Below are 15,721 nucleotides of genomic sequence, written 5' to 3'. Positions count from 1 at the left end.
TTACACACAGAAGTGTATCCCTTTGATCTAAGAAGGAAGCGTTACAATGGCCCAGATTCAGGTACATTTGCTCTTTTTTTGCGGAGGCACAGGGCAACGATTTTGCCCTGCGCCCCCGCAAATATTTTGCGCTGCACTCGATTCACGGAGAAGTAGCGTAGCGTAGAGCGCATGCTCCGTCGGGAAACTTTCCCGACGTGCATTGCGGCAAATGACGTCGCAAGGACGTCATTTCCTTCAGAGTGAACGTGAATGGCGTCCAGCGCCATTCACGAATCACTTACGCAAACGACGTAGATTTTAAATCTCGCAACGCGGGAACCTGGGTATCCTATAGCATTGGCTGCGCCTGCTATTAGGATGTGTAACGTTGCGCGAAACCCGACGTACGCAAACTACGTAATTTGCGTACGCAGGGCTCGCGCAACGTTGTGAATCGGTGTTAGTATGCAATTTGCATACTATACACAGATCACAATGGGAGCGCCCCCTAGTGGTCATCGCTAGAATGCAGCCTAAAATCTGCGTGGCATAAGAGCCTTATGCCTTGCAGATTTTAGGCTGCAGTCGGCGTAACGAGGTTCCTGAATCAGGAGCATTCGCTACGCCGGAGCAAGTAAGCAATTGCGCCGTGTAACCTATGGTTACACAGGCGCAATTGCTTCTTTAATCTGGGCCAGTGTTGCTAACTTTAGCTGGCAGCATTGATTGTTTTGGGAAAAACCCAACAGGCCAGTTGTACTCAAGTCGATTAATAGATTGACTTCTGTAAAACCAGCTAGCCCATACATAGATTGACTATGGCTGGTCTCTGCATAATTGGCGTAATTTTAATCCATGTATGACCCGCTTAACCACTACGCAGTCCCTAAATATCCTTCCACTCCTGTTCATAGTGCTCACTGTCATACTCTCCACACTCCTCTCCTGTACATAGTGCCCACTGTCATACTCTCCACACTTCTCTCCTATACATAGTGCCCACTGTCATACACTACACACTCCTCTCATGTACATAGTGCCCACTGTCATACCCTCCACACTCCTCTCCTATACATAGCGCCCACTGTCATACCCTTCACACTCCTCTGTCATACACTTCTCTCCTGTACTTAGTGCCCACTGTCGCACCCTCCACACTCCTCTCCTGTACATACTGCTCACTGTCATACCCTCCACACTCCTCTCCTATACATAGTACCCACTGTCATGCCCTCCACACTCCTCTCCTATACAGAGCACCCACTGTCATACCCTTCACACTCCTCTCCTGTACATAGTGCCTGCTGTCATACACTTCTCTCCTGTACATAGTGCCCACTGTCGCACCCTCCACACTCCTCTCCTATACATATTGTTCACTGTCATACCCTCCACACTCCTCTCCTATACATAGTGCCCACTATCATACCGTCCACATTCCTCTCCTGTACATACTGCCCACTGTCATACCCTCCACACTCCTCTTCTATACATAGTGCCCACTATCATACCGTCTACATTCCTCTCCTGTACATACTGCCCACTGTCATACCCTCCACACTCCTCTCCTGTACATACTGCCCCATCATACCCTCCACACTTCTCTCTGGTACGTACTACCCTCTGTCATACCCCCACACTCTTCCTGTACATACTGCCCATTGTCATACCCTTCACACTCCTCTCCTGTACATAGTGCCTTTTGCCGTACCCTTTGCACTCCTCTCCTGTACATAGTGCCCACTGTTAGACCCTCCACATTCCTCTCCCTCACCTGCACATACTTCCCACTTATATACCGTCCATACTCCTCCCCTATGTCGCTTACCCACAAAAACAGTTCCTTAAAATTATACTGAATATCCTCAATGTTACCAGCTCTAGAATGGACACACTTTTGTTAGTTCAACTAAAGGAAATATCAGTTCTCATATTTGTTCTGCCCCATTATTAGTACTCCTTTAATTTTGTGATTACTACTGTGATGTATAGAGGAACATCGGGGATCTCAGCTACTCTAAATATAGCACTTATATAAAAAAGTGGCCCTGAAAATATTTTTTAAATGTTGGCAACTGTGCACTTAGGCACTGCCCAAGGGCCACTGGGTCAGTAGGGGCCCCATGAGAGGCTCCTGGGATCCTGTGATAATAAAGCGGTAGTAAACTTTCCTGACATTACTACTTTTTAGAGGCCCTGGGGTAGGTTATGCCACAGCGTACAAGTATGCACAGCATATTAGCACATTAGTGTACACTTACATTTTCAGACTGAGCCCTCCAGTGCTGCGCTGTGATGAATTAGGCGGGGCCCGGGCGCTTCCATCTTCACCCGGTCTTCCTTCTGGGTTCTGTGTCTTTGGTCACTTGCCTTGGCCGGGCTGCGTTCATGTCATTCCCACGCATTTATTTATTATTTATAAAAGGCCCCACCAAAATCCTCAGCACCAGGCCCATGATGTTCTTAATCTGAGCGTGGCAAGTGACTATCCACATCTGGTGGCAGGCAGCGTGGCAAGTGACATTCCACATCTGGTGGCAGGCAGCGTGGCAAGTGACATTCCACATCTGGTGGCAGGCAGCGCGGCAAGTGACTATCCACATCTGGTGGCAGGCAGCGCGGCAAGTGACATTCCACATCTGGTGGCAGGCAGCGCGGCAAGTGACATTCCACATCTGGTGGCAGGCAGCGCGGCAAGTGACATTCCACATCTGGTGGCAGGCAGCGTGGCAAGTGACATTCCACATCTGGTGGCAGGCAGCGTGGCAGGTTACATTCCACATCTGGTGGCAGGCAGCGTGGCAAGTGACATTCCACATCTGGTGGCAGGCAGCGTGGCAAGTGACTATCCACATCTGGTGGCAGACCTGTGCATGTTTGCTGCTGGGTTACACCTCCTTTATGGGGCTTAACTTTACGCCGGATGTACGCGCACATCGCGTAGCCTGCATCGGGTGCACGTACGTTCGTGAATCGCCTTATTTTTTCTCATTTGAATAGAAAATCAATGGAAGCGCCACCATGCGTCCAGACTATATATGCGCCCCACGCTACGCCGGCGTAGGCAAGTTACGTCAACGGGATGAAACCTGTTTTTAGGCGCATCTCAGTTTGTGGGTCCGGAGCACAGATACGACGGCGCACATTTGCACTTATGTGGCGTATCTTGAGATACGTCGGCGTAAGTGCTTTGTGAATCCGGGCCAAAGTATGTGTAGGGAGAGAATGCACTTACCTATGTACATAGAAATGTTAAAAATACATCATAAGTAAGGCCTCGTACACACGACAGAGTTTCTCGGCAGAATTCACCGAGAAACTCGGTCAAAACCCGGATTCTGCCGAGAAACTCTGTCGTCTGTACAGTTTTGGCTCGATGGAGCCGCCGAGGAGCTCGACGAGAAAATAGAGAACATGTTCTCTATTTTCTCGTTGTCCGCGTTGTTCAATGGGAGAAGGCGGCCCGCCGAGCTCCTCGGCGGCTTCATCCCAAAACTCGACGAGGAACTCGACGTGCCAAGCACGTCGAGTTCCTCTGTCGTGTGTACGGGGCCTCACACGCACTTGACTTCTAAAGAAGTGCATATGAAGACTGAAGTCATTAAACACATAAAGAGCATTTAAGTCCACAAAAACATGACAAAATACATCACAGGAACAAATAAAACTTCTATGAGAGTCACTACATCTGAAATCCGCACAATGAGGAAGTAAATAATTGCAACTTTCGGTCATTGTGTAGAGAAATTCTAGAGAAGTGATTACAGACATCGAGCTCCTGAGAAGTGACCTTTCTTCCCCCTCTCCCTACTTCTCTGAAAATGAGCCATCCAACCAGAGCCAGGGCAAGAGGTGGGCAGGAGGGTCAGCTGCCCTGGGTGGGATGGTTTATTGCAGGGATAGGGGTGCCCTGACCCTAACCCTAAGGGAAGGGGGTGGGGAGCACAGTTTGGCATATTTGCCCTGGGCACTGGATGATCTTGTCCCGACACTGGCCTGGATTCAAGAAGCAATTGCGCCTGTGTAACCATAGGTTACACAGCGCAATTGCTTACTTGCGCCGGCGTAACAAATGCTCCTGATTCAGGAACCTTGTTACGCCGACTGCAGCCTAAGATATGCGCGGCATAAGGCTCTTATGCCCGCATATCTTAGGCTGCATTCTTGCGATGGCCGCTAGGTGGCGTTCCCGTTGTGCTCAGCGTATAGTATGCAAATTGCATACTAACGCCGATTCACAACGTTGCGCGAGCCCTGCGTACGCAGTTTACGTCGTTTCCATACAGCGGTTTTCGCGTAAGGCTGCCCCTGCTATTAGCAGGGGCAGCCAATGTTACGTATACCCGTCGTTCCCGCGGCGCGAAATTTCAAATTTACGTAGTTTGCGTAAGTGAATCGTGAATGGCGCTGGACGCCATTCACGTTCACTTTGAAGCAAATGACGTCCTTGCGACATCATTTGCCGCAATGCACGTCGGGAAAGTTTCCCGACGGAGCATGCGCTCTACGATCGGCGCGGGAACGCGCCTAATTTAAATGATTCCCGCCCCCTGCGGGATCATTTATATTGCGCGCCATTGCGCCGGGCATTTTGCCGGCGCGCCCATGCAATTTACGGAGCTACTGCTCCGTGAATCAAGGGCAGCGCAGCAAATTTGCGGGGGCGCAGGGCAAAAACGTTGCCCTGCGCCTCCGTAAATAATGCGCAATTCTACCTGAATCCGGCCCAGTATAATCACCTGCTGACCTGGCGCCATCCACAGGCAGCTTTCCTCATAAAAAATGGAGTGCAATGCAATTTTACTTCATATAAGGGCAGTACAGAAGGGCCCGGATTCAGATAGGAGTTACGACAGCGTATCTCCGGATACGCCATCGTAACTCTGAGTGTGCGGGGTCGTATCTATGCGCCTGATTCATAGAATCAGTTACGCATAGATTTCCCTAAGATCCGACACACCGTCGTATCGTAGGCTGCATATTTACGCTGGCCGCTAGGTGGCGCTTCCGTAGATTTACACAAAGAATATGCAAATTAGGTAGATACGCCGATTCAGAAACGTACGTCCGCCCGGCGCATTTTTTTACGTCGTTTACGTAAGGCTTTTTCCGGCGTAAAGTTACCCCTGCTATATGAGGCGTATCCTATGTTAAGTATGGACGTAGGGCCAGCGTCGAATTTTACGTCGATTACGTTGTTTGCGTAAGTCGTTCGCGAATAGGGATGGGCGTAATTTACGTTCACGTCAAAAGCATTGGCTTTTTGCGGGTTAATTTGGAGCATGCGCACTGGGATACGTTCACGGACGGCGCATGCGCCGTTAGCCAAAAACATCATTTACGTAGGGTCAGCCTTTATTACCATACAACACGCCCACTGCATGGAGAATTTGAATTCCGCGTGCTTACGCCGGACCACATACGCTACGCCGCCTTAACTTAGGGCGCAAGTTCTTTCTGAATACGGAACTTGCGCCCTAAGTTACGGCGGCGTAACGTATCTGAGATACGTTACGCCCGCCGATAGATACGCAATTGTATCTGAATCCGGGCCAAGATGTGTGTCCAGTCTTTTTTTTTTTTGTAAAATCTTTATTTATGAAAGACAAGGCAACACATTTCAGAATACAATTAACGAAGAGTAAGAGGTCAAGTAGTGCACCGGTCAATCCCTTTTTTTGTTATTCCACAACAAAAAAATAAAAAAAGATAACATAAATGACCAACAATCACACAAAAAAAGAAAAGGATTAGTTAAACAGCCAAAGGCCTAGGAGATGCAGTATTCAGGTAACGGGTCGGTGCCGAGGCCTCCACCCCCACAACGAGTAAGCAGACCCCTGATCACCGAGTTTCAAAATTTAGGACTAGATTGTCCGAGGAGGAGGAGTTATTAGGCACGCGAGCAGACCGACCGGCTCCCCGGACCACACACCGTCAAGGGCGAGTGCGCGCGAGGGGAGGGGGGCAACTACTCGCCTTCAGCTGACCTCCCCCCGCAACTCGCCCCCGCCCAGGTCCCCCCAGGTCAAGGCCTCCACCCCACGGCGACACAAAAGCGTCATACCCCGGAACTGATCCGGGAATCCCATGGTGGCAGACTGCCCAAGTCCACCGAGCCGGCCGGCCCGCCCACATCACACACGTCACCCAACAGGTGGACCACCCTTAGACAGACGGCCCTGGCAGATAAAAACATAATAAGAAAAAAAAAAGGGGGGGGACACAGAAAAGAGAGAGAGAGGGAAAAGAAAGGCCCCATCAGCTTATCGGGACATACTCAGTACATGGGTGTAGGAACCCTTACAAATCTGGGGGGGACAGCATTTTTACGGACCCCCCCCCCCCCCCGTCGCGCACACTCCATACATTATATCTGTGCTCCATTAACCTTAAATGGTTATAATGCTTAAAGTGATCGTTTAACTTATTTATCTTTTACAGAGAAAGATAGCATAGATGGCGTTATTCTGCATTGCGTTGTATAATGTACTATTGCTGGGATTTGTTGTTCCTCTGTAACTGCTGGTATTCTCCATTGCGTTGTATAATGATTATACTACGCAATGCAGATTACCACTGACCAGTTATAGAGGAACTACAAATCCCAGCAATAATACATTATACAGCGCAATGGAGAATACCACCAGCTATAGAGGAACAACAAATCCCAGCAATGATACATTATATAAAACACAATGCATATTACCAGCAGTTACAGAGGACTACAAATCCCAGCAATAATGCATTATACAGGCTGTTTAATATATTATTGCAGGGATTTGGTGTTTTTTTTTTTTAAACAGGAAACTTTAAAACAGGTCCCCCTTACCTGTTTCTGAAGCCTTGGAAGTTGCGGTGGCTCTGCGGGCGTGTGTCCGGCCTGTGTGGTGAGCGCGGCGTGGACTCGTCCTTCAGATGCCACCCGCAGCGGCAGCCCACACACACTGCTGCCCCCCAGGACAAACCCCCCCCCTCCATTAGTACAGACCCCCCCTCAGGACAAACCTCCCACTTCAATTAGTACAGACCCCCCCATAAACCACCCCCCATTAGTAGAGACCCCCCATCCATTAGTACAGACCCCCGAACAAACCACCCCCTCCATTTTTACAGACCCCTCACCACAAGTCATTCCCCACAATTAGTACAGAACCCCCCCACGATCCCCCACAATTAATACAGACCCCCCCACAATTAGTACAGAGCCCCCCCCAAGCCATCCCCCACAATTAGTACAGAGCCCCCCACAAGCCACTCCCCCCCACAATTAGTACAGAGCCCCCCCACAATTAGTACAGAGACCCCCAACAAGCCACTCCCCCCACAATAAGTACAGAGCCCCCCCACAATTAGTACAGAGCCCCCCCACAAGCCACTCCCCCCACAATTAGTACAGAGCCCCCCCACAATTAGTACAGAGCCCCCCCACAATTAGTACAGAGCCCCCCCAAACCCCACCCAGGCGGCAGCTGGAGAGGACAGTGTGCAGCTGCGCCGCCGGGGTGGAGAAGATGAAGATCGTTCGTGGATGGAACAGGAGGGAGGACTAGGAAACACCGCGGCGGTGGCCTCAGACAAGGAGAGGAGGATGGAGAGGAGGAGGGAGAGGCGCACTCTGGCGCTTGAGCGCCACCTCTGTGGCACCTGGGTGAACTGCACCCCACACGGCGATATGTCAGCAGTGCTCCAACTTGGGAGCCTCCAAGTCCTCCTAACCTGGGGGGGATTTTACAATACCTGTCCCCCCCGCATTATTTCCTTGGGGGGATGCGTCCCCCCCGGTTCCTACGCCCATGACTCAGTAGCTAAAAGATAAATAAACTACGTCCCAACTCTCACTATCAGCTAAATGACTGTATGGTTTCCTCGGGCATCAACCCTCGTGTCCATTCTTGTGAAGTGTAAAAAGACAATGACTTTCCCACACTGTGTCTCAGAGAAGAACTAACTTACACTGACTGAGGGATTATGGTAGAATCAGGGAATGTCTAGCTAAGACTACCCTAACTAGCACTAAACAGGAGGGGAGGACACAGGGAGATAGAAAATCACATAAGTAAACAAGTTGTAGTGGTCCTAAACAACCACTGGATGTCAGCATACAACAGAACCACAACCTGATACAGTTAAGTACAACAGAAAAAATACATATAGGTGAGACAAAACAAAAAAACACAACACTACATAATATCGGCATATATCATTTGTTTCGGCCCACATAATGCATGTAAATGTGCAAAAATCCAGCATGTCCCGTGTTCCACACTGCAGCACATAAACGTGAAGAAGATCTTTATATCACTAGAGGGGTCTTCATCAGGAGGAAGGAGGTCCTGATTCCTCTATATAGATCTTTATATCACTAGAGGGGTCACCAGAAGGAGGAAGGAGGTCCTGATTCCTCTATATAGATCTTTATATCACTAGAGGGGTCACCAGAAGGAGGAAGGAGGTCCTGATTCCTCTATATAGATCTTTATATCACTATAGGGGTCTTCATCAGGAGGAAGGAGGTCCTGATTCCTCTATATAGATCTTTATATCACTAGAGGGGTCTTCATCAGGAGGAAGGGGGTCCTGATTCCTCTATATGGATCTTTATATCACTAGAGGGGTCTTCATCAGGAGGAAGGAGGTCCTGATTCCTCTATATAGATCTTTATATCACTAGAGGGGTCTTCATCAGGAGGAAGGAGGTCCTGATTCCTCTATATAGATCTTTATATCACTAGAGGGGTCTTCATCAGGAGAAAGGAGGTCCTGATTCCTCTATATAGATCTTTATATCACTAGAGGGGTCACCAGCAGGAGGAAGGAGGTCCTGATCCCTCTATATAGATCTTTATATCACTAGAGGGGTCTTCATCAGGAGGAAGGAGGTCCTGATTCCTCTATATAGATCTTCATATCACTAGAGGGGTCACCAGCAGGAGGAAGGAGGTCCTGATCCCTCTATATAGATCTTTATATCACTAGAGGGATCACCAGCAGGAGGAAGGAGGTCCTGATTCCTCTATATCAGGGGTCTCAAACTCAAATTACCTGAGGGCCACAAGACGAGTTTTCATATGCCATGGGGGGCCGCATGCAAACTTTCAAACTTCAAAAACAACAGTACTGGTGTCAGCGAACGCATTATTAACCCCCCAGCACTGGTGTCAGCGGACGCATTCTTACCCCCAGCACTGGTGTCAGTGGATGCATTATTAACCCTGACCATTACACTGCACACCGACTACTACACTGACCACTACACTACACAGTACACTGACCACTACACACTGACCACTACACTACACAATGACCACTACACTGCACATTGACCACTACACACCTCACTGACCACTACACTACACACTGACCACTCACCATCAGGGCACAGCGCACATCAGGGTACAGAACCCAGCACATCAGGGTACAGGGCACAGCACATCAGGGTACAGGGCACAGCACATCAGGGTACAGAGCCCAGCCTATCAGAGCCCAGCACAACAGGCCACATCAGGGTACGGGGCATGGCAAGGCACATCAGGGCACAACACATCAGGACAGGGCACATGGCACATCAGGGAACAGAGCCCAGCACATCAGGGTACATGGGGCACATCAGGGTACATGGGGCACATCAGGGTACATGGGGCACATTAGAGCACATGGGAGCACAATCAGGGCACATGGGAGCACAATCAGGGCACATGGGAGCACAATCGGGGCACATCAGGGTACATGGGGCACATTAAGGCACATGAGGGCACAATCAGGGTACATTGGGCACATCAGGGTACATTGGGCACATCAGGGCACATCAGAGCACATGGGGCACATCAGGGCACATGGAGCACAATCAGGGCACATGGAGCACAATCAGGGCACATGGAGCACAATCAGGGCACATCAGGGTACATGGGGAACATCAGGGTACATGGGGAACATGAGGGCACACTCCGGGTACATGGGGCACATGGGAGCACAATCAGGGCACATCAGGGTACATGGGGCACATTAAGGCACATGAGGGCAAAATCAGGGTACATTGGGCACATCAGGGTACATTGGGCACATCAGGGTACATTGGGCACATCAGGGCACATGGAGCACAATCAGGGCACATGAGGGCACAATCAGGGTACATGAGGGCACAATCAGGGTACATGGGGCACATGGGGAACATGAGGACACACTCAGGGTACATGGAGCACATCAGGGTACATGGGGCACATGACGGCACAATCATGGTACATGGGGCACATCAGGGTACATGGGGCACATCAGGGCACATGGAGCACAATCAGGGCACATCAGGGTACATGAGGGCACAATCGGGGTACATGGGGCACATCAGGGTACATGAGGCACACTCAGGGTACATGGGGAACATGAGGGCACACTCAGGGTACATGGGGAACATGAGGGCACACTCAGGGTACATGGGGCACATGACGTCACAATCAGGGTACGTGGGGCACATGAGGGCACAATCAGGGCACATGAGGGTACATGGGGCACAATCAGGGTACATGGTGGGGCACATGAGGGCACAATCAGAGTACATGGGGCACATCAGGGCACATGGAGCACAATCAGGGCACATGGAGCACAATCAGGGCACATGGAGCACAATCAGGGCACATGGGGAACATCAGGGTACATGGGGAACATGAGGGCACACTCAGGGTACATGGGGCACATCAGGGCACATGGGAGCACAATCAGGGCACATCAGGGTACATGGGGCACATTAAGGCACATGAGGGCAAAATCAGGGTACATTGGGCACATCAGGGTACATTGGGCACATCAGGGCACATGGGGCACATCAGGGCACATGGAGCACAATCAGGGCACATGAGGGCACAACCAGGGTACATGGGGCACATGGGGAACATGAGGACACACTCAGGGTACATGGGGCACATGACGGCACAATCAGGGTACATGGGGCACATGACGGCACAATCAGGGTACATGGGGCACATGACGGCACAATCATGGTACATGGGGCACATCAGGGTACATGGGGCACATCAGGGCACATGGAGCACAATCAGGGCACATCAGGGTACATGGGGCACATGAGGGCACAATCGGGGTACATGGGGCACATCAGGGTACATGAGGCACACTCAGGGTACATGGGGAACATGAGGGCACACTCAGGGTACATGGGGCACATGACGTCACAATCAGGGTACATGGGGCACATGAGGGCACAATCGGGGTACATGGGGCACATCAGGGTACATGGGGAACATGAGGGCACACTCAGGGTACATGGGGAACATGAGGGCACACTCAGGGTACATGGGGCACATGAGGGCACAATCAAGGTACATGGGGCACATGAGGGCACAATCAGGGCACATGAGGGTACATGGGGCACATGAGGGCACAATCAGGGTACATGGGGCACATGAGGGCACAATCAGGGTACATGGTGGGGCACAATCAGAGTACATGGGGCACAGGTCAGCATTTACTTGTGGTTTTCTTCACATGCAGAGTAAAGCAGGAAGCGTCTGTCATAAGTTCACTTCTCTCTCATGTCACGCTGCTACTCCCTGGCGGCCCCCCCCTCTCTTCTCGTCCATCTCAGGTAATATCACAAGCAAATAGGGATGGACGAGAAGAGAGGGGGGGCCGCCGGGGGGGCGGGGAGCAGCCGCAGCGTGACATGTCAGACAAGAGAACTTTTTACAGACGCTTCCTGCGCTACTCTGCATATGAAGAAAATCTACTCCCCCCACTTCCGCGGCACCCCCCCGCCCTGCCTGCGGGCCATTTATAACCGGTCCGCGGGCTGCAAATGGCCCACGGGCCGGTACTTTGAGACCCCTGCTCTATATAGATCTTTATATCACTAGAGGGGTCACCAGCAGGAGGAAGGAGGTCCCGATTCCTCTATATAGATCTTTCTATCACTAGAGGGATCACCAGCAGGAGGAAGGAGGTCCTGATTCCTCTATATAGATCTTTATATCACTAGAGGGGTCTTTACCAGGAGGAAGGAGGTCCTGATTCCTCTATATAGATCTTTATATCACTAGAGGGGTCACCAGCAGGAGGAAGGAGGTCATGATTCCTCTAAATAGATCTTTATATCACTAGAGGGATCACCAGCAGGAGGAAGGGGGTCCTGATTCCTCTATATAGATCTTTATATCACTAGAGGGATCTTCATCAGGAGGAAGAAGGTCCTGATTCCTCTATATAGATCTTTATATCACTAGAGGGGTCACCAGCAGGAGGAAGGGGGTCCTGATTCCTCTATATAGATCTTTATATCACTAGAGGGGGCTGCCTTTGATGGGCACAGTGACTGCAATTGATGGGCACAGTGGCTGCGTTTAATGGGCACAGTGACTGCAATTGATGGGCACAGTAGCTGCGTTTGATGGGCACAGTGAGGCTGCAATTGTTGTTTTTTTCGTTTGTTTGCGCCACCCCAAAAATTTTGAGCACCAGCCGCCACTGGTCTACGGTACAAACAGGGAATGTCTAGAGGACACAAATAATGTTGTTGTTGCTCTGCGCTGATGGAGAACCTATAAATCAGGAACAGACAAGCTGCTGCCTCCACCGTGACACCTACCTAAGTAGGGTCCGAATATTGGAAGTGAAAGGGCTAAAGGCGGGTATGGTGCTGCTCTGGGATCCTATATTATGTCCTCTGTGCATGAAACAATAATGTGCAAAAGTGTGAAGCAATATTCATTGCAGGAAACCATATATGTGCAATAAAATGATATATAAAAACAATCCTTTGAACTTTGTGCATGAATATACAAGAAACCAATTCTTCCAATAAAGTGACAAGTGTAACTCAATATCATATATATCTTAATTGATACGGAAATATATTGTGCAATAAAGTGACATATACAGTGATGCAGACATGGTACGTGAGAGGGTGCAGACAAAGTGGGTGAGAGGGTGCAGACATGGAGGGTGAGAGGGTGCAGACATGAAGGGTGAGAAGGTGAAGAGTAGACATGGTATGTGAGAGGGTGCAGACATAGTGGGTGAGAGGGTGCAGACATGGTGGGTGAGAAGGTGAAGAGTAGACATGGTGGGTGAGAGGGTGCCGACATGGTGGGTGAGAAGGTGCAGACATGGTGGGTGAGAGGGTGCAGACATGGTACAGAAGAGGGTGCAGATACGGAGGGTGCAGACATGGAGGGTGAGAGGTTGCAGACATGGTACAGGAGAGGGTGCAGACATGGTGGGTGAGAGGGTGCAGACATGGTACAGACAAGGGTGCAGATACAGAGGGTGAGAGGGTGCAGACATGGTGGGTGAGAGGGTGCAGACCCCCACAACCACTGGGTAAGGGATGTGGGGAAGAGGCCCTTGTCCCTGTCAACATGGGGACAAGGTATGTCCGACAGACCCCAAACCACCTTCCCCATGTTGAGGGTATGTAGCCTAGTACAGTTCAAGGGGGGCGCCTCCCTTTTCCTGTGGCCTGCCAGGTTGCGTGCTTGGATAAGGGTCTTGTATGAATTTTTCTTGGGGGGGGGGGGGGCTCCACACCATTTTTTTTATTTTGCCGCAAAGTTCCCCTCAAAATTCATACCAGACCGGAAGGGCCTGGTATGGATTTTGAGGGGGACTCCCACACTTTTTTTTTTTTTTTATGCAGGGTTCTCCTTAATATCTATACCAGACCTGAAGGGATCTATAGAGATCTTTATATCACTAGAGGGGTCACCGGCAGGAGGAAGAAGGTCCTTATTCCTCTATATAGATCTTTATATCACTAGAGGGGTCTTCATCAGGAGGAAGGAGGTCCTAATTCCTCTATATAGATCTTTATATTACTAGAGGGGTCTTCATCAGGAGGAAGATGGTCCTGATCCCTCTATATAGATCTTTATATCACTAGAGGGGTCTTCATCAGGAGGAAGGAGGTCCTAATTCCTCTATATAGATCTTTATATTACTAGAGGGGTCTTCATCAGGAGGAAGGAGGTCCTGATCCCTCTATATAGATCTTTATATCACTAGAGGGGTCTTCATCAGGAGGAAGGAGGTCCTGATTCCTCTATATAGATCTTTATATCACTAGAGGGGTCTTCATCAAGAGGAAGGAGGTCCTGATTCCTCTATATAGATCTTTATATCACTAGAGGGGTCTTCATCAGGAGGAAGGAGGTCCTGATTCCTCTATATAGATCTTCATATCACTAGAGGGGTCTTTATCAGGAGGAAGGAGGTCCTGATTCCTCTGTATAGATCTTCATATCACTAGAGGGGTCTTCATCAGGAGGAAGGAGGTCCTAATTCCTCTATATAGATCTTTATATTACTAGAGGGGTCTTCATCAGGAGGAAGAAGGTCCTGATCCCTCTATATAGATCTTTATATCACTAGAGGGGTCTTCATCAGGAGGAAGGAGGTCCTAATTCCTCTATATAGATCTTTATAATACTAGAGGGGTCTTCATCAGGAGGAAGGAGGTCCTGATCCCTCTATATAGATCTTTATATCACTAGAGGGGTCTTCATCAGGAGGAAGGAGGTATTGATTCCTCTATATAGATCTTTATATCACTAGAGGGGTCTTCATCAGGAGGAAGGAGGTCCTGATTCCTCTATATAGATCTTTATATCACTAGAGGGGTCACCAGCAGGAGGAAGGAGGTCCTGATTCCTCTATATAGATCTTTATATTACTAGAGGGGTCTTCATCAGGAGGAAGGAGGTCCTGATCCCTCTATATAGATCTTTATATCACTAGAGGGGTCTTTATCAGGAGGAAGGAGGTCCTGATTCATCTATATAGATCTTTATATCACTAGAGGGGTCTTCATCAGGAGGAAGGAGGTCCTGATTCCTCTATATAGATCTTCATATCACTAGAGGGGTCTTCATCAGGAGGAAGGAGGTCCTGATTCCTCTATATAGATCTTTATATCACTAGAGGGGTCACCAGCAGGAGGAAGGAGGTCCTGATCCCTCTATATAGATCTTTATATCACTAGAGGGGTCACCAGCAGGAGGAAGGAGGTCCTGATTCCTCTATATAGATCTTCATATCACTTGAGGGGTCTTCATCAGGAGGAAGGAGGTCCTGATTCCTCTATATAGATCTTTATATCACTAGAGGGGTCACCAGCAGGAGGAAGGAGGTCCTGATCCCTCTATATAGATCTTTATATCACTAGAGGGGTCACCAGCAGGAGGAAGGAGGTCCTGATCCCTCTATATAGATCTTCATATCACTTGAGGGGTCTTCATCAGGAGGAAGGAGGTCCTGATTCCTCTATATAGATCTTTATATCACTAGAGGGGTCACCAGCAGGAGGAAGGAGGTCCTGATCCCTCTATATAGATCTTTATATCACTAGAGGGGTCACCAGCAGGAGGAAGGAGGTCCTGATCCCTCTATATAGATCTTTATATCACTAAAGGGGTCTTCATCAGGAGGAAGGAGGTCCTGATCCCTCTATATAGATCTTTATATCACTAGAGGGGTCTTCATCAGGAGGAAGGAGGTCCTGATTCCTCTATATAGATCTTCATATCACTAGAGGGGTCTTCATCAGGAGGAAGGAGGTCCTGATTGCTCTATATAGATCTTTATATCACTAGAGGGGTCACCAACAAGACGAAGGAGGTCCTGATTCCTCTATATAGATCTTTATATCACTAGAGGGGTCTTCATCAGGAGGAAGGAGGTCCTGATTCCTCTATATAGATCTTTATATCACTAGAGGGGTCTTCATCAGGAGGAAGGA

This window comes from Rana temporaria, chromosome 7, assembly GCF_905171775.1.
Source record: "Rana temporaria chromosome 7, aRanTem1.1, whole genome shotgun sequence".
NCBI classification, from domain to species: Eukaryota; Metazoa; Chordata; class Amphibia; order Anura; family Ranidae; genus Rana; species Rana temporaria.
Note: the sequence above shows the minus strand (reverse complement) of the source record.